This window comes from Myiozetetes cayanensis, unplaced genomic scaffold (assembly GCF_022539395.1).
Source record: "Myiozetetes cayanensis isolate MyiCay16 unplaced genomic scaffold, myiCay2020 scf2-11, whole genome shotgun sequence".
In the NCBI taxonomy this organism is placed as follows: domain Eukaryota; kingdom Metazoa; phylum Chordata; class Aves; order Passeriformes; family Tyrannidae; genus Myiozetetes; species Myiozetetes cayanensis.
Window position 1 is genome coordinate 86,968,092 of NW_026087411.1, and position 20,681 is coordinate 86,988,772.

The window sequence follows — 20,681 nt, forward strand, 5'->3', positions numbered from 1 at the left end:
GGTACGGCCTAGGGAGAGCTGTGAAAGGCTAAAGTGTTCATTGCAGAGAGTTCTTTGGCCCTGTGGACACTTTCACCTTAACTGCCAGACAATCAAAAATGTGATTCACAGTTAATGACCAATTATTTTTTAAAGGGAAAGAGTATTGTATCGGAAGGTTTGATTAGCTCACCTTGGTAATGGTACACCTTCTTGTTCTGACTGAAAGCTACCTGTCTCCACGAGCTGGAGGTATTTCCCTAAGAAAACTTAGGGCTCAAAGTACTCAAATTATTGTTAATAAGTGTTTTGAGATTTCTGTTATAAAAGACACGAGCTTCACCTAAGGCAATTCTTTTGTAATGTACCATAAAAAAATATTGTTGGTTATTGCTCCACAATACAGGGCATCCATCTAGGAAAATAGTGACAATCCTTACTATATTGTTTAAATAGATAGACGTATAGACAGTCCAAGGAGTATTCTCTCATACACTCCAGTGACACTTTCAATATAGAGGTTAGCTCACATTGGTGGGAAGAGTATATTACTTTTGTCTAGTATCTGAGACAGTTGAAATATTTTTCTATATTGTGTCTCTAATTAAGGCCATAAAGCATAATGAAGACTTGTCAGAAGAACAAGATACTTCTAGGGAGAGTAGGATTGTCCAGTTGTACTTAAAATATTTCTTCATCTCTGATGACAGGTCAACATTATACTTTATGGTTGTAATAAAAAACTGGCATGTAATGATCCATTTCTAGGATTAATCAGCAAACACAAGAACTTTCCAATTAGTCCAGGTATCTAAGGGATTCACACCACTCCCTAACTCCATCTTCTCAATCACAGTTATGACTTGGCTGATAGGACAAAGGACCTTAATAAATTAGGTGTCCATTGAGACACTTGCAGGAAACAAGCATGGTTTTATGCAATTTCTTTGGTGACTGTAATGGATATAATATTTTGTTACGCTAGTCAAAACCTAAGTAGTTTTTATGAAACAGCTTTATATCTAGGTTTAGGTCCTCCTTAAATCAGTGAGATTGCTGGCAGATCCACTGATGGTAGGTACAGATCTAAAGATGGTTCTTATTAAGTAGGAGACTATTGAAAAAACCACTCTCCTTTATATTAGAGGAAACTGAGGAAGTTTTTGAGGGCTGTGCTGGGTGCAGGTTCCCTGGTGCTGGACACAGCTGGTTCTGGACAGCTCCAACCCACCCACTGCAGGACACAGCCGAACCCACAGCTAAGGCAGGGGTATCTCAATGGAAAATTAGTGAAGAAGGAGTAGAATTCTCCCTGCACTGCTCAGGGGTAGAGAGGAGATGTAAAATGAGTGAAGACAAGGCTGGGGAGAAGGAAGGTAGGGAGAAGGAAGGTGGGTTTAAGGTGTTATAGTTTTTGTCTTGTTTCTCACCATCCCGTGAGTACAAGCAGCATAAGCAGAATAAGCAACAAAACCAGGATGATCCTAAAGGTAATGTAGAAGTTTGCAATAAGTAAGTTATTTTTGTATTTATTTTACATTTAATAATATATATTCTACTAGAAAATTAATATTTCAATTCAAATTTGTAGTCTTTCCCTTTGGTTGGCGTGAGCTGCACTTTTCACAACCCTTTTAAAACCTCAAGAGGGCAGGTCCCTATGGAGCAGGTAGCTGTTTTTCAATTATTCAAAGGCCTTTTACTCTCTTCTTATAACTTGCTTCTTTTCAATTTTGGAATAAGCTTTGATATTTCTATTAGATTTGAATTTCATTTTATATCACTAAAAATGGCCAATAGAAAAATTACACCTCTTTTGGAAAAAAAACACATGCCTGCTACTTTTCTAAAGAACTCTCCAAAGGTTAGTCTTTGTACATATCATATTCCATGTAATATTTTGGGTATTTTTAGTGTGTCAAGTCTCCTTACTTCTAAGCTCTGTGCCACTCTCAAAGCAAGTCAGGAGTATGGGTTCAACTGGACCTCTCAAGTTTTATCTCCTGGAGAAACCACAAAAGCTTTCCACCTCTAATGCAGGCTGCAGGTTCTGCCTATGTCCTGGTTTCACACAGGAAGAAATTTGAAAGCATCTGCAGAGTGTCACTGAGCAAAATGGTGTTCTTTGTGTCATCACAGTATTCTATTGAAGCAAAGAGGAGTTAAACTCAATTTATGCTGGAGAAACAGAAAATGTTGCCTAATAATTGTATATGAATTAAGATACATGTAATAATGAACATAAATTTAACAGGGTACACCATGGCAAATAAATGTAATTTCTTTCTTTACCGAAAACACTAAGATAATAGAGAAAGAAAATTCAGTCCTTATATATCCAGTGAGACAGTTTTATATAGGTCTTCATAATGAGTTCAATGATTAAAAATATCTAACATAAATGCAATAACTAGACTTGGAACTTGGCTAGAAGATTCACCATTAATTCTCAGCTCTCAGACTTCACCCCCTTCCCCCTCAAAGAAATTAAAAGGCATAAGGTTCAGAATGAGTCTGTGTACCGTTAGGAGAGCTAAAAAAAATATTTCAGGTTGAAACTAGGAGGTAACTTTTTTTTTTTTCCTAGTTAGTACCTTTCAAAAGGTATCACATTCTGAATAAAATTAAAGTATAGATACCAAACTGGAGTGTAAATACTAAATATTTGACAAAATATTTTATATTTAAGTGGTTTAGGGTCGGCAAGACAAATGGAGTGTGTTAAGAATTGCTTTCTTCCATAGCAGAGATGAAATACATCCAGGTTCTGTGTACACTGCGCACAAAAATAATAATTACATTGCTGTGGAAACATCAAGGAAATTATGTGAAGCAGAACTCCCATAAAACCTCTGTCCTGTTTTTTATTTTCAGTGAGAAATTTTGGCTTGTCTAGCTTTTCAAATCTAGCATTCACTTTAATTAGTCAAACTGCTACAAAAGTAAACAAAGGTGGCAAATATTTACCTACAGGAGTGGTGGAATAAGTTTATTTGTGTAATGATGCCTATAACCTGTAAAGACACATTTCAGGCAATTGCACAGAAATTTTTCAAATTTTAAAATCAGTGTATGTATAATGCAACTTATTAGTAGAGAAACTTTTCCAGGCATTGCAAACACCTTGGGCATCATTCAGATGTCTACATGTGAATATCCAATGACTAGGGAAGCTAGTGAAAAAAAGTGGAAAAAAAATACATAGTAGCAGCTAAAAAAATATTTAGTAGCAGCTAATAGCAGTAACTACAAAAATAAAAGGAGAAAAAACGTGGTTTACCCACAAAACCAAAGATCCACCAAAAACAAGTGGCACCTCCACGCCTCGGGAACAAAAAGGGGAAAACGCAAAATCTGGAAGGCTATTTCATCTGAAAAGGTTTTCTGCCGGCGTGGGTGCAGAGGGCTCTTTGCTCCCTGCCGCCCCCGGGGCTGGGCAGCGGGCGGTGGGTGCCTGGTGCAGGGGATGCAGCTCCTGCAACCTCGGCACAGCCTCGCCAGGGTGTGAGCTCCGGGAGGCTGGGGCGGCGCGGCAGCTTCGCTCCCTGCATCAGCAGCAGCAGCAGCAGGGCGGGGATGGTGCGCGGGTGGTGGAGAGCTGACGAGTTCTGCTCTCATTTTTGGCCGACGGCGCCGTGGGGGGCCGGGAAAACCACCGGCACCGCGGTGGTTTCCCTGACTTCGGTATGGGATAAACACCGAAACGACTGTCCGATGGTGTGCCTGGGCTCAGCCGGCCAGCGAGGGGACGGCTGGGGGACCCAGCGAAGACTCGGAGAGTCTGCAGTGCTCTGGCAGCCAAAGCCAGGTAAAGAGAGTTCCGTCCCATGCTCGGACTTCTACCTCCTGTCCCCCAGCTTCCAGAATGCTCCTCTCCAAGGACCCCCTTTCCGGCGGATCCCAAAGACCCTGGAAAAGCATTTCCCCAATCTGGCTCAGGCGGGGGGAGGAGGCAGCCCCTACCATACTTCAGATGACCTAATGAGATGAATATTCATTGCTGGAATTCAGTCGTGTCCCCCAGTTGTAACTAAATTGTAACAAGAAGAGATGAGGTCAAGCTGGCAGTTCTGACGTTTTGTTCCCTTTACCTGATCCAATTAGTGCGACCTCGCTACAGGTGGCCTTTTGCACAGCATAAACACATCCAAAATTATTAGTTGTTGCTCTGCTAGTATTAGTGTCAGTACGGCTGGTGGAAATACAGAAATCTCTGTATCTAAACAATTTAATGAGAAAAAGTATATCAGAAGGGATTTAAAGTGTTTAAATTTAGAAGGGAGGAGAGATATGGGTGGGACAATTTATCATTCATTGGTGAAAGACCCAGTAATGCTGCCCTGAAACCTGTACTAACGCATTTCCTCATTTCTGATGGAAATGCATAATGTGCCAAACTGAAGAACTGATATTCTGCTGGCTGCAGTTAACCATTCTCCATAAAGAATGAACAAGAAAAAAAATTTCAGCAATTGTTTTCGCATTTTACATCAATGCATAAGAATTCACCTTATGTAGTAAGAATTCGCTGGTATAATTACATATGGATTTGTATCATCAGGCATCTATCTTTTATTTTTTACAGAGAAGTATAAATTATGTTTTGAAACCATTACCTACATACCTCTGAAAAAATTATTTTGCATGATTCTTCACATGATTCACATATAAGTTCAGACTTACCTGCTATACTGAGAATAGAGAAATTTTACCAATACTACTAGTAAAGATGTAACAAAACAGTTCAGACATGTTATAATTCTCAGACTGGTTAGATGTACCAGATGGGATTCCACCATATGTTTATGAGAAAAAAAAATCCTTTTTTTTTTCAGTTACTGATCCAGTGTCTGAAATCTTATGTTATATCCCTATATGATCTCCTCATTATACTCTGGAAACAAAGCAGTATATTTACAGGCTTTTTACTATTATATTGCAATGTAATTATCATTTATATCTGCATTTCAGAGACCATTCTTATATTGTTAACAAGACCAAAACAATCTTTTAAAAAATCGAAATGTAATCTGAATATACCCCTTTCTGAAGGGTAATTAGAGAACAATTCAAGCCACAAAGTGAGATTCAGAGACAATTTTTCAGCTAATAATTTGGTGCAGGTGCTACTTGAAATCTGAGACTTCAAATTGCAGAGATGAAGAATAATTTGGTGTTACAGAATTGAAAACTAAAAGATGTGCCTTGGTTTAGGTTTAGAACTGTTTACTGGTGTGGAATAATAAGATCTACCTATCTATTCCCTTCTCAACATGTGTCTTAAGAAGACCACAGAAGAGTGTAAGTTTAAAATCCAAGTCAATAAGAAAATTACATGTAGACATGCAAATTTTATGACAGCTAAGTATATAAAACGTTGTTTACCCAATACATAGCGTTTGCAGTATTACAATACACTGTTGTGTGATTTATCCAGTATTTTGATGACAAAACTCTTTAACCATTCACTTCTACAAGGGGACATTCTCTTAATAATAGTGAGTACAGCCCATTAATGTAATTCTGCACATAGGCTGTAAAAGAATGGTGCTCTGCATAAAGTGAGGCAGAAAAAATCAGGACTTTGTTGGAAGGTGTTTGACAGCAAAAGTATCAAGCTAAAATTTCAGTGCTACAGTTAGATTAAAAGTAAATGTAGAACTTGGACGGAATGTTCTGAATTTATAGTAGGTCTAAATCCATAAAAGGATTTCAAGGTCTGGTGAATTTACTTTTAGAGCAACAGAATTTCTTGATGCCAGTGCTGATGTAAAACTCTCTTAGACTAAGAAATTTGGTCAAGGAAGAATCAGGCAGTGGCTGTTCCTTGAGAAGTCTGTACTCCTATAATATTCCCATGGTTTTTCTACTGCTGCAGGACGAGAAAGACCATGAGGCTGTGATATGTATTTACATGGTTGTGCTGTGTCTGTCCAGAAGGGCAATGGATGATTATTGTTGCTTCCCACAGAATTGATCCAACATCTCTTACACATGTCTTCTATATATCAGTTTGGGACAATAAAATTGTTACTTTGACTTTTATAGCTAAGTTAATTGTAATCTAAAGGTAGATTATTATTTGAACTGATAAAAGATCAATATTGTATTATTTTGTATAATTTACTGAAATACTTGTGAAAGCCTTTGCACTATTCAATTTGTGTTGGTTTTGAAAAGCATAATTGCACACAGAACATATACAGTCTGTTACCAAAGTTTATTAAAGAGTGATAAAATGTATTGCATACATCAGAAGCCAAATGCTGACTTAAGAAGAAAGCTGAAAAGAATTAGTAAGAGAAGTATGCAATCCCTGGAAAAGATGATAGCAATTCTATCTCACCAGTAAGACAGCACAGGTAAGGAAGAAACAACTAAACTTCAGAGGTACCAGGTTCTGTCAAGTTCTAAAGCTAGTTACCAACTTTCTGAGCAGTTCCCTGTATTACCCATTTCAATATTCACTTGCATTTACATGCTGCATTTTGAAATTTATGTTCCATAATAAAACTTAGATAGAAAAATGCACTAAACATCAATACTTCAATAGAAGTTGACCCTATCTTAATGAAAAAACCTTTTAAAAGTATAAATTCTCTAGAGTGTTTTCACAAGATATATTGTATATTGTTGGTCCTTTTCCCACATTTTAATAGTTTTTGCTTAGTGCCATGTAATAATTCCAGCCAGACTAGATTATCTTGTGCATCACGTCTAAATGTTTTCACTATTGCTACAATCCTCTTTGCCCTACTAGAGGGCAAAAAAGAAAGCTTTCAGACTCATTAGCAGATGCAGTGATCCTACGGACTCTGTATCTCTTAATAAACAGGTTGTTCATGAAGTCAGTCTGTTTATATTCATGTAAGATCTGTAGCAGCACTGGGACTTTTTTGTCTTCTCCTCATATTACTTATGAGGCTTATGGGTCTAGAAAGGAACAGAATACTTTTAAAGGACCATGTGTGGGCTGCAAAGCCTTTCTAGAAGCCCGTAGGGGTCTCTGTGGGACAATCCATATGGCTACGAGTTTTGTGTTGCAGCAGGAATAGAACAGCATCCCTGTCTTTGAAACAAACAGCAAATTGAGATGAAATGACAGAGATGGAAATACTGCTGGAAAAAAAAAGTAGGAAATAGTGTGTGTCTACAGGCAGAGTGAACTGTATGCTTTACTATTTTTGCAAAGGTTTCATTTTGTTTGTTGTTTTTTTTCCCCCTTGGTTTCATTTTAATTTGGTTCTTTTCACAACTTTGAATATTGGAGTTTAAAATACCTCTGTAATTCCAAGAAGACAAATAATGGTGATTATTCACGTGATTTAGAATACAATTCAAATTCTCTGGAGCAAAGCTTCTACTCTAGGGCTTTTCTATGATAGGTAGAACATCACTGAAAATAAGGTTCAGTTTTCGCACAGGAAATTCAGTTGAAATTGAATTAAATTAACTTGAAATTGAATTTAAATTAACTCCTTGTTGCAAAAATAAAACATCATGGATTTGTTATAATCTTATTGTCCAGTAGTCTGTTCTACAGTGCTGTTCTGTTCTATAGCAGTGAGATTTCAATCTCATTCTGAGTATCTACTTACTTTACACATTGCATTAAGACCCGGGGTTTCATTGACAGCTCTTATGTCATGACTGCAGTCTATGTTAAATTTCATTTTCACAGATTTCACATGGGAATTTGTATGCATGTAATGTAGAAGGAACCAAAGCAATATTAGGGACAATGAAACCATAAGCTTCATCTTCCTAAAGTCCTATACAGAGAAGCCACAGCAACTGCCTCTGGGTGTTCTTCATTCTGTTTCACCACTCTGCCATCTGGGGAAACATAAGAGAATCAGTACATCAGATTCTGGAGGTTTTGCTTAAGAGGTTATTTCTTTTAACAAATGATTTTTTCCCCTTCCTTTTTTTTATAAATATAATCAGGGAAAAATATTGTAACTGGTGAAAACTGACGTAACTGAATCCTACAGCTTTAGTTAGATTCAGATAAAAAGGTTGCAAACCTTGCTTGACCGTGTCCAGTGACAGCATGATGGACAAATTTTTCATGGACTTTGTGTTAGTGTGATGTATGGTTCTTTTTGCCACCCCCCCCAATAAATTAACTTCACTGAGGATAAATATAAATACAAGAACAAGCAGTAACATTACTCAATAATTTAATTCTTCTTTGCTGTGTCTTTGAAACTCCTCAAAGAACATTGCAATCTTTTAGAGTGACTTAATGCATAAGGTAGCAAAGTACAGAGAGATCTCAATGGTTTCACAAAATTAGACAGGCATTGATTTTAAACTGTTTTTTTTTTTGTTCCCTCTTTATTAATATCTTTCTTTGTATACTGAAGGAAATTTTATAAAATACATCTCTCTCTGGTCTTTAAAAGTATAATACCAATTGAGATGTTTATTATGAAATAGTTGGCATTATTATGTGTTGTAAATTTTAAGATTACAGAGTTATTACATTCTACTAGTAAAATTAAGAATTCATGCACTGATTCATTTTCAGTTAAGCATGAAAAGATGGCTTTAACTTCTTGATCATGTGTGAATATGCTACCCAAAGGTCTTCATCTATAGAAATGCCTCAAATAAACATGTCTGAACATGACTGGGATTTTTATTTTTCTGAATGAATATGTAATGCTGAATAATTCTTACTAGCTTATTACTCATTAATGTCTTACCCTATAGTATACATTGCAGGGATAGAGCTCCTTTGATTTTTAGAGGTCTGAAAACAAAGCAAGTCTACCCCATGTGTTATAATATTTATATTAAGTCATATATTTCAGTATGTCTAGAGGCCTAAGAGCCAATAATCCTGGATATTTGTCCATGACCACTGAAAAACCCACTCGAAATCACAAGTCTGTTCATTCTTCTCATAACTGAAGCCTTCCTCATTCATCTGAAGGAGTTAACTCCCAGGGATGAGTCCCTGCTCCTTTGTGCCTTTTCTCCATCCTGCCCTATGCTCTCTGCATATATGACCACCTTATGGCCTAACTTAATCAAAGTAGTTGCAACCGCTTCATTTTAAGAGACCCTTGGTGATACTTCTTCCTTCTGTCAAAGTGTGTCAATTCCATTGATAGGGACATGTCAGGTATTTTTTCTTCAGCTAATCAAATACAAAACACAGGAGTTTCACCATTATCAATTTTGGAGAATTGTGTTTAACTTCAGACACCAGGGAAACTGTAAGGCTAACAATAGAAAGTCTTTAAGCTTTGTTAGTATAGGAAAAGTGCAGGGCATGCTGACTGTGCAGTCCAATTCACAGCTTGGATGTTATTGGATTGAAGTCTGTGCTCTCAATAGGTGGTACCACTGTGACTTTTGATTTTTATTATTTATAATAGGGCCTATGAAGGTATATTATATATGAGAAAAGAAGAGGAAAGCTGAGAAACTTGGTGAGTACAGTCACAATACTTTTCAGAGACCACTAATATTAAATTGATTGTTACTAACTAGCACAGGAAAAGTCTCCCTAGCCCTTTTACTTCCCTGTTGGTTATAATAACATTTCCATTTGCTTTTCTTTTTGTCAATACCACTATTACTGTAATTGCCATAAACAATTAAAAAGGTATTTAAAGCATAGTTACCCCGAATTCTGGTTGCACAAATAAAGTGTTGCAGGAAGGGAATATGCATTCTTAACTCACAGCTGGTAGTCAACCTTGAAAATATCACTGCACATTAGACTGTGTCTTATAAACAGATGTAGTTCCGCTGATATATTTTGTATTTTGTAATGCTCTTTTCCATAAGTTCTGAAGGCTCATATTACTTAGGAATATATGTTGCTTTCTTCTAGGCAATGTGCTGTAACTATCAACTCGTGATATGCAGACGTGCAAGACCTGGTGAAAACAAAAGCCCATTAACCAATATTTGGGGGAACAGACAGTTCTGTTTAATGTTGGATGAAAACTAAGAACTCCTGATGATGAATGCAGGAGCTCTGTTTTCTCTTGTAATAAGTGACTGTGATTCAGCCTTAGGCATAACACAGAGAGGCTTCCAAACTTTCATCAGATTAATTTTTTTTGTCATATTGATTTTAATGGTCCTAGACCAAAAATTAATTTAACCCAACAAGTTTAATGTCTTCAATAAAAAAAAAAAAATTGTAACTGGAGAAAAAAAGAGTGTGGATATACACTGTATGTATTTTTCTACTCTTCTTATCTACACTTTCTCCATGAAGAAAACTAATGTAGACTCCACTAGGATCTGAGGACTCTCTTCCACATGCGTCATCTGAGATAGTCATAATGATAGTTTTGGCTTAGTTTTCAGTATATTCTCTGATCTTGTCAAGATGGAATTTGAGCCAGATTTTTAAAATTTAAGATTGTGGGCAGATTTTGAATGAATCATATCTAGCTGTTAGCAGAAATAGTGGGAGAACAATCAAAATGGCATTGTCTGTGACATATCTGGGACTGTGGGAACAATCTTTCTTCTTTCCTTAGGAAAAGCATCTTGGATTATTTTGTTCTTCCATCATACATTCATGTGTTACTGCTTCAATTCTCTGAAGCTTGGTATCCTTGGTATCTTTGTGAATTAAACCCACTTCAGTAAAAAGCATTACCTATTAGACACCATGATATGGATTCTGTTTTGTGTAGGCAGTTTTTAAATAAGTGTTCCCTACTGTAAATTTAAAAAAAAAGGCTAAAAAGTTGACCTGAGGGAGAAGTACCATTGGCAATGAAAATTATACAAGCAGTAGGTATTGCTAAAATGCTGGTGAGACACAAAAGAGCTCTATAAGTCAACCATATCAGGATATGATTTATTGTAACTATAGTTTATCATAGAGTGGCCATGAGTATATTAGACCTATCAAAAGCAGAAATCTGAGTTAATCTTTTTTCCTCTGTAGTACTTGGATAATGCTCTGTAACAGTGTATGTTGAAGAGAAAGATAACACTACAATACATGTGTTGCATAGCTTAAATTACTATAAAGTATAAGAACAAATTTTTACTGTCTGTCTTCGTTGTTTCTAGATACAAATTTATATGACACTTTTCAATTCAGTGATGTCAATTATATGTCCACTGTAGAATACAAGTATGAGTCTGAGAGGGAAGATTTTACTTATGAAATTATATCTGACCATTTTCTTAAAGTATGAAGGGTCAGTGACAATATGCTGATTTTGAAGATAAATCAGTTTATACCATGTACAAACTTCTCTCCCATTTGGCTATTGAAGCCATATTTTCTATTACATCATCAATAAGATAAATAGTGACTATGTGACTGGCTTAAGTATACCATAAAGCCTGAAAAAGAAACAAACATCCAAGACCTCCAAAGCATATGTGCTAGAAAACTAGATAGATGTAAAGAGCTCAGCCACAGGTTTCCATATCAATAACTTAGTCTTCAGATTTTAATATCTTCAGTGATGTAGGGAAATAGACTATGTTCAACAAAATGCAAGTTTATAGCTCAGTGGATGGAGATTCAGGCTTCCATGATGAATAAATGGCATTGCATTAAATTGCCCTAGCCTCTTACTGCACAACACTATCTGACTCTAGTAAAATGTTACTGTATTACCTTGCTCTTTGTACCAACAGCAGTAGCTCGTATTGCCAACAACAACAAATTGCCCCAGGGAACACCGAGTTCTTTTTGAACTGCAGTACACATGAATAGAGGTGGGTCTGTTTCCCCCGTTAATTTCCAGTGCAAGAAATCCTAGCTTTTGTGGCAGAAGGACAGTCATATAAATAACTGAAAGGTCACCTTATCTAACCATTTTTGCTTCTATGAACTAATCATTCCTGTATGAGTATGTTACAAGATAGACGATTTACAATATGCAGCTTGTATGAGCACATAATATTTTATGTTATTTTTGAATAAAATATCAAAAATTAGCTCTAAAGACTTTATTTTTTTAAGTAGCCTCAAACATTGACAAAAAGACAGGTAGTCCCTAATTTAATAAATATTTTACAGAGTCTTATGACATAAGATAGAGTTTTTCTCTTCACTTGTGGATTGCAGATGGTGAGAAAAACATTGTTTTACACGGGTATTTAACATCTTGTGCTTTTAGAGTTATGAAGTGCCAATTAACACATTTGTTAAAATTATAAGCTATGAATTTAAAGTACTCACAGGCACATGCAGATCAATATTCTAACATCAATGTTTGTATGAAGTGTAATTAACTTAGAAAAAACCCCACATTCCTATTACTGAAATGCAATAGGTATCCTCTTTGACTTGTTTGGTTTACTGAGTTGCCAAGTTAAAGAAAAAACTCCAAACCTGTGTGTGTGTATATGTGACGAGGAAAAGTACAATTCTACAGCACTTCAATCTCTTACAACTTCAAAATACACGACATAAATATTGCAAAATTTGTCCTATGTTCCAAAAGTCTTACTGGTTTCAGAGGCAGTGTGCTTTCTAAAGAAATGCCAAGCAACAATTTCTTCTGTGAGGTGCTCTGTCCTATTGGAATGTGTTTGATATGATCTAAGAGTATGTATCAGATTGTCTGCCATTGAGACTGGGGTGCTTTGGGTGTTTCACAATGTTATATCTGACCTATAACAGAAGTTAGGCAAGCACTAGATGACGAGTCCTACAAAGTAAGGTTGTTACATACATAGACTAATAGCTCAGAGAGCTTTGCAGTTTAAAATTTAATTAGTTAATGGTGTTTCTAACCACAGGCTTTTATGATTTCCATATTGTAAAATAAAAATTGAGGGAACTATGTATTTACACTTGTAAATACAAGGGAACTAGGGATTTACACTTGTACTATATAATTTTTCTTCCCCATGGCATTTGTTACTGGTCAGTGTCAGAGAGGAGACTTTGGATAAACATACTCTTCTTAAGCATAGATTAGGTTTTGAAATACCATTAATCCCATTTAAGATAACTATTGGATTGCATTTATAACCTTCTAAATAAGCTCATAGTTACTGCTCAAGGATTATAGTTTGTCTAGACTGAAATAGTGGACTGCAAAACTCCTTTTTTCCCCTGTTTTGGTACTTTCTCCTTGCGTTCAGTTCATCCTTCAGGATCTCTGCTGTTGCTGGACAGTCCTACACTAGAAATACATGGTAAGACACTAATGTATGACACAAGCAAAGGAATCTTTTAATATAAATAGATAAAACTCTATCAGAAAATCTGCACTTTGCTCAATAATTGTTAATTCTGCCACTTCAAATAAAATAAGATCTCTTTCTGAAATGCAATTTGATGATACTGCTTTATCTTTGCTAAAATTTCTGTCAGCACAGCTGTGTCACACATAGACCACCCCTTATCTTTCTTTAAATCAGTATTGCTGATATGGTCATGAAAAATCAAACAGAATATACATACCCATACTACAGTCATAGCAATAAAATCAGCGTAACACCAACTTAACAGTACTGAACTGAAGCCACGTATCTTGGTGACCTTTAAAAACGTACATACAACATTAGGGCACTGGGAATGATTTACTTACTATTCAGTAGGAGTTTGCAGCCTGTACTGACCTCAGTTTAGTTACAGCTGTAGTAACCCTCATATCTGTGTTACGCAGTCTCGCTTTCTGCTTCGAACTGCAGTACAGGCAAATCTGGTGTCTGGAAATGCCTCTTCCAGTTTCTAGCATTTGTTGTTCAAGGAAGACTTATTCTCTTTGCTGCACTTAACTTGATTTCCTGCTATGAGATTCTCTCTGCTGGTGCTCTAAATCTTAGAGAAAACTCTTCATAAACATGATCAAAACTATTTTATTCATAACTATATTTCATTTGATGAGCTTTATTGTTCATAATTTCCCTTGTTTAGAAACAAACAGAATTGCACTCCCAGAAACACTTCTCTCTTTTCCTTCTTGTCTTCTGAAGTAATCATATCTATCAACCTCTTTATTTAGTCACTGAGAAACCTCACCCCTTGCTGTTAGAAACTATAAATTGGACTGTAATACAGAATATGAAATATAAAGTTCCAGATAACAAAACCTGGCTGTAATTATGTTCACACACACCAAAAAAAAAAAAAAAGGAGGAAAAAAAAAAAAAAAAAGAGACACGGAGGCTTTTAAGTTGAGTGCTAGAAAAGCAATGCAAAACAAAAACCAAACCCAAGGTAACCCAGTTATGAATGAAACACTCCATATGTCTTCTAACTCATGTCATTAAACACATTATGAAATACATGGAAGTCTGCTGTGCTTAGATATTGGCTGAAGCAGGGAAGATGTCATAATGTTGTTTGTAACTTTTAAAAGTTTATCTTTCAGTTACAAGAAATTTGGTTGGCATGGGAGGATATGGACTTGGTGAAGCATAAAGAGGTCTTGAGTCACAATTCTACACCTGCTACCTACCTGTGTATATTGAAAGAAAATTTTTTTGTGCTATAGTTTATCCGTGTATCAAGTGGGAATTATACATGTGTTTCGAGGATTAATTAGGTAAAAAATTCTGAGGCGCTTTTTAAACATATAGAGTGCTGGATAAATATTAAGACTCAGATCCACACAAGTGTTTAAGTACACATTTTTACAGTTCCAAGTTTTTATGATTCTTGTCTGAAACTTTTGTATTTCTTTTAATCAAACAGTTGTTGCTTGTAGAATGCGTTGGTGAACAAGTTCACATGGTGGCAAGTGTTATTAATATGTTGCAGTTTTTATAAATATCCTTTCAGTTTTTTACTATGTATTTTCCATCTTAAGGCTTTATGTAAGTTACTGTTAACATAAGCAGAAATTACTAAGAGGAAAAGGGAAGCCTTTATTCCCAGCACTGAGTTGTTCTTTTGATGTACATGTGTCATTGCAGTTATTACTCTAGGGAGCAATGAGTTTGCAAAGCTTTATTTTCTTGTTTTGGTTGTGATTTTTACCCTTGAAAAAATGCAATTCTTAAGTTTTTAATCTACAGAAGTAATTACTTGTGCCAAAGGACTGAGGCAAAGAATAGAAGAGATTGCATCTTAACTGCATAAAAGGCAAAAATATGAGACACACAGGCATGGCAAGAGAATGGCTTGATGAATTCATAACCAGGAGGCTCACTTTTTCAGCTTTCTTCAGACTGTTCAGTTTGCAACAGCACCCTGAGTGTTGTTACTCCATTACTATGCAGAGGTTTCATTCCACTTCCAGCTGCACAGGCCTTTATGCCCATTGTCCAGTCACAAGCATGGACTGTTGCTACATACAGCAAAAATGTTTGTAATATACTACTTTGATCAAGGGATCTAGACATGAAGTAAAAATGAAGTCCCAGATTCTTTCAGAACAACATACTGAGGGCATTAATGAAGTATACGGTGCTTCTGACACAGGCAGTAACCTCCAGTTATTGGCACATCTCAACTTACAGGCAAGAGTCAAAGAAGTTACTTGGCATTCGTCAATCAGTTTGCATCTTGAAAAGATTAGTATGACTTTCACAAGTCACAGGAAACAAATATAGAATAAAATACACAATACAATGAATGAAATGGAAGAATAGACAAGAAAAAGGATCGTACAGGTAAAAACATTGTTGGACTACTGGTTCTTCATTTCTTCAATTAATTAAATTTAAGCAAGTAAGGAGTTGCTATTGGATTACATGCTGGCAACATGCTTGAAGCTATCATTATAAGAATAAGCCCTCTTATAATCCTTGGAAAAAAAGAGAAGATTCTGCAAAATAAACAAACTAAATGAACAAATTTATGCATTGCTTCCAAGCTTACAGTCCTGAATTGTTTCTTAAACAAGCATATTTGTGGTTAAAAGTCTTTTAAAACTCTTGACAATAAGGTTGAGTATTACATACAATGAAAAACTTCATGAGTACACGTTTAATGCTTTTAGTGGCTCTGTTACTGCTTTTAATAAAAACTGATTTGTCTATTTAACTGCTGTTTGACTTAGTTTGGGTCTAATCCAACACACAAGGAACAGAAGGGTGGGGTTTTTCTCTCAAAATTTCCAAAAATTGTGGGGGTTTTTGCTTGTCAAACCTTTGTAATTGTTAAGTGGAAAAGAATCAGTTAAAAAGTTTTGGATTAAGGCAGCACAAAACCACCAGGGAAATTCGTGGTACTAGAGCAGCCTCTTGATCCATATAGTACAGCCAGTAAGGCTGAGACTCCCAAGGGAGGTCTTAAGGTCCTGTTTTTAACATTGTGCCTGTGATGCCTTTTGGACTAGTAGCATGTGTTTCAGAAGCTCCTGAAATCATGAGGGACTTGGCATGATGGAAGAGGATCCTTCATAAAAGATTAGTGGAGGCTTATTTTATTCCAGGCTGTAAAGCTGATAATATCTGAGGGTTCCTGATCTCACATATATTTTTAATAGGAACTGAAGAAGAACTGCTTGTAAAGCTCTATTACTATAACTGTTCTGCAGAGTTTTTTAAAAATCAAAAAAAGGCTGAAATGTTAAATTATTTTTTAAGTCTAAAACTTGAGATTTATACTCTATAAAATACCTTTTTAAAAAAAACAAAAACAAAAACCACAAAAAAACCTAAGGTACCAGGAAGCAGTATTTCTTCCTGAAGGATGTTGCAGTTTCAAATTATTACATAAATATATTTTAATCCAGAATCATCCTTTTTTTTTACTTGCTCAAACTTGCTGCATTGCAGTGTTGTGCACATTTGTAATTTAATGTTGGTAAATCTCTTTAAATGTTAACTTTGTTATTTAAACACAGATATGCATTTCAATTTGAAAATCAAAAACCAGGAGGATCTAATTTAGATGAAAGAGCAGAGTAGGAGTCAGGCACAATTATTTGCAGAATCAAGTATAATTCATTATTTTTGTGTGTGTTTGTTTACCCACTGACCAATTCTGACAACATAGCAACCATATACAGATACCTGATTTAAGCATGGAAGTCTATCTACTCGTGGATCTACCCTTTTCAACCCTTCTGGTGAATCTTCTGAAGAGTGTAACAGAAATGTTGTTGCAGGTTCAAAGTCATGCAGTCAGAAAACAAAACCAAAGCAGTTAGAGCTCGTGGTTGTGGTCTGGGAAAGACATTCCTCTTTCAGGCATGTTTTCAAACTTACTGTTCTCACAAAATACAGTTTGTGATGTATCACAAAATATATGTAGGATGACTCGAACATGTCCATGTGTAAAGAAGAGATTAGTATTTCCTCCTGAAGTAATTCCAGAAGTGCTTGCCACAGGATGTTCTCAAAGAGCTTGTGAGTCACAGGTAGGCTGTGTAATTCATAGCTGATCTTCAATTTCAGTCTGTCATGGTGCTCGAAAGGGGGTCTTTGATTCTAGATCTGTATTTTTTACTCCAAGACAGCCAGTCACAGTTGCAGTTAAATGAAACTTGAAAGGTATTAAAAATGTAGACCTTGAAGTCTCATTAGAGATGTCTCATCCCTGTCTCATCCCTCCATTTTCAAAGTAATTTCTCTGAATCAAGGGTCCTCCTCAGAAGATATGATGGCTATAGGTTTTGTCCTGAAGAACATTCACCTGGGGAACATTTTGAAAGTGTCACAACTAATTTCTTTTGGTTAATCTGTATTTTAATTGCTTCTTTACACAAAAATTATCTGTTTCCATGTGAAAACTATTATTTAGATCTCTTTTTGATTTGTTTCAGTGCACCAACAGGAACATCTGTACAAAACATACTTTTGTTATGATTTATGCTTAGTACCTTACAATGTCTGCAGACAGAACTGTTGGCTTTCTTCCTTTTCAATAATATTTTGAGGGTTTTTTCCAGTAAATAGAGCCAACTTTTTAGGAAGATGACTTCTTTTTACCAAAAAGGAAGTATTTTCTGTATTATCCACAAGTGCTTTAATTAGTGAAATGTGGTCTGCTCATAAACAGCTTTCTCTCTTACCAGTGAAATAGATAAACACTTAAAATTTTAATGTAGCTTAAAAGCATCTTTATATTTGTACTAAGGTCTGGTAAGAATAATGTTCTTGTAGGAAATTAGCATTATGAAATTAGGAATCATATGTAATTTTTCAACACTCTCTTACATCCTCTTAATTATTAGAGAACACTAAGTCTGCATTTGACTAGTAGATAAGACACAGAGACAGTAAAATTAAATTTTTCTTTAGTAAAAGAAAACAGGAGATTATTAAAGATTAAACTAATAGCTTTAAGTACAAACCATTTATCAAAGCTATGTAAATTGGAGAGATCCTTTGTTTGTAATCCACCCTGTTTCCAATGTCTGTTATCCCTTTTTACAGGGTAATTTACATTTTTCCAGGTGTTGAGAAAACACAAATGTAGATTACTAGAATAAGAATAAGAAAAGGCAGTCAAAATATATCAGCTTATGTAGAAGGTGATACGCTGGAAATATTCTTGGGGGGCACAGTGATTGAATAACAGAATCTTTACAGTTTAAGAATCTGATTTCTGTGAAAGACCTTGGTCTGTCATGAAACCTAATCTTGCTAAAGAGGTTTAACTCATCATACTTTAGTTACATGGAGAGGAGCAAGGTGCAGAAAGGAGACTGCAGGACATTCATTAGTTCATTAACATTAGTTATTTTACATGGAAATAGTGGAATTACATTATAAACACTTCATGTTGCAATCTTGAACTTCCATACTGAGTCCACCTTGAATGCTCGGCACTGCTTATTTTTTTCATCCCAATGAAATAATTTAAAAATAACCCTGCTTCAAACTGTGTATCATGATGGGACAATCTCCTGTTTCTTGATGCTTCAGGTTAGTTTGCACAAGGTTAAATTTACCCATATGTTCTTATCTACAGTTTTAAATTACTTCCCTTTGCTTTGAATTTTGGTCTCCTTAAAAGCAAGAAATGTCTGAACACAGAAGTCTGCAATGCCTTATGCTAAACTGAAATTACAAGCCTGGCTGTCACAGCATTAAGCTTCTGAATGCTTGACTTATCAGTAGATAATTTTACAGGAAGCCTGTGGAACTAACATGTCCTAGATAGCAAATGTGAGTGACCAATTATAAGTAAAGTGCAGACTGAGAGCTTTGTAAATGCAAGTAAATTACACAGATAGGAGTTCTAACTTTGTTACCTTCCCAGCTGCCATGCTTCTAATATTATTTTAAATTATATTATTTTCAGAAGGATAATTTAAATACAAAGCATTAAATCTATTTCACTGGATTATCTCTATGTGCCCAGATATTAATTTAATCAGTTTCTAATCCATTGGTTGTTTTGTGGATTTTTTCATTTCTTAGCCTAGCCTTTAATATCAGTAGGCTGACAATCTTTGTCCACAATGAATTACATTGTTCAGAAGTGTTGGTCATTCTAGAAAAGTGTAAAAGGGATTTTCCTGGCTTATTGATGCTGGTTTCCCCATTAACCTCTTATTGAATTAATCAGTTGGGGCAACTTTCTCGACAAAAGATTTCTTATGTGTAGAGTAACCATGAACCAGATATGCCTGGTTTCTGATTCTTTATTTGTATTTTATATAATGTATTATTTCATAAGGTATTTGGGGAATATATTGGAATAATTAATAAACACAAAGAAGCTGTGATCTGAAAGTACATTGCATAGATAGAAAAATGTCTAAATGTATCAAGCTAAATATTTGATTTATTTGATTTATTCCTTCAGCTGAAGTCTGCATATTAACACAGTTTTCTGTTTTTGAAAGTAGTGCTGCTGACTTACAATTTGTAATGAGCACATGCCACTGTCAGCAACTTTTATGGTTATATATTGCATATATAAATTTGTATGTCTGCTCTGAACTTTAAAAAGTTTAAGTTAAACATTTTTTGAGTAATTAAAACAAGACAAGTGTTCCTCATGGCCAAAGTTATTAGCTTAATTTGAATCACTGCCATTTTTCTATTAGTAAAAGAAGTTGTTTGAGCTGGGCACTTCTTTGTTGCACCTTTTTTGTGAAAGATCAGTATTGCACCAGAGGTTTTCACCTCTTGGATAAAGCATGAACAAAGATCAAAACTATTCCTACCTAATGATTTCCAAACATACTTTACCAGAAAATTTACCAAGGAGCTCTGTCACTTCTTCTTTTTGTCAGTACTGCAGACATGATTGCTTCTCTTGGCTTGCTGTTTGCTTTTTATTTTAGTGCTCTTACATATAATCATTCAGAACTGTATGGCTTACAATGAGTTTGTGGAGAAACCTGCCTTTTCCAGTTTGGCTTAATCATGTGTTGTGTAGGGTGTCATACCTTACGGCCCCCAAAAAAGTGCCTGTAGTCCCCAAATAGATTATATATTCTGTAGGTTATCATCACGATTGCTTCTTCAATGCAAAGTCTCCTAACCTGATTTCAAAGACTAAGAGAAAAATTTAATAAGCTTCTAGAAATGTCAGTTACTGTGTGGTCTATATCCATCCATTATAATCAGAATAGGAAATAGGCCAATTTTCAGAACATTCAAGATCAAATTCAGAAGTTGGTGCTACATCCATCTGGCACTTTCTTAGACTGTTTTCATGGCTGACTCTTTCATACAGTGCTGAACTGAGATGTGAGAGAGAGTCACAAATTGGTCAGCTCCGTAGGGTACCTGGTTTATCCAGGATAAGGTTCTGATTTTCTTCATTAAGTATGAGACAGGTTAGTTTTTTAAAGGCATGTCATTTATTTATTTATTTGTTTGTTTGTTTATTTATTTAG

The 20,681-nt window shown here is 35.6% G+C and overlaps 1 long non-coding RNA gene across 2 annotated transcripts in view; it reads left to right on the forward strand.

Annotated features, from left to right (window-relative positions):
- The first annotated feature begins 3,580 nt into the window (after positions 1 to 3,580).
- The window catches only part of LOC126640497 (uncharacterized), a 97,449-nt gene continuing 80,348 nt past the window's right edge, over positions 3,581 to 20,681 (forward strand). For both annotated transcript variants that reach the window (XR_007629079.1, XR_007629078.1), the window contains exons 1-2: positions 3,581 to 3,787; positions 9,369 to 9,422. This is a non-coding gene — a long non-coding RNA (uncharacterized LOC126640497). The remainder of the gene's footprint in view (positions 3,788 to 9,368; positions 9,423 to 20,681) is intronic.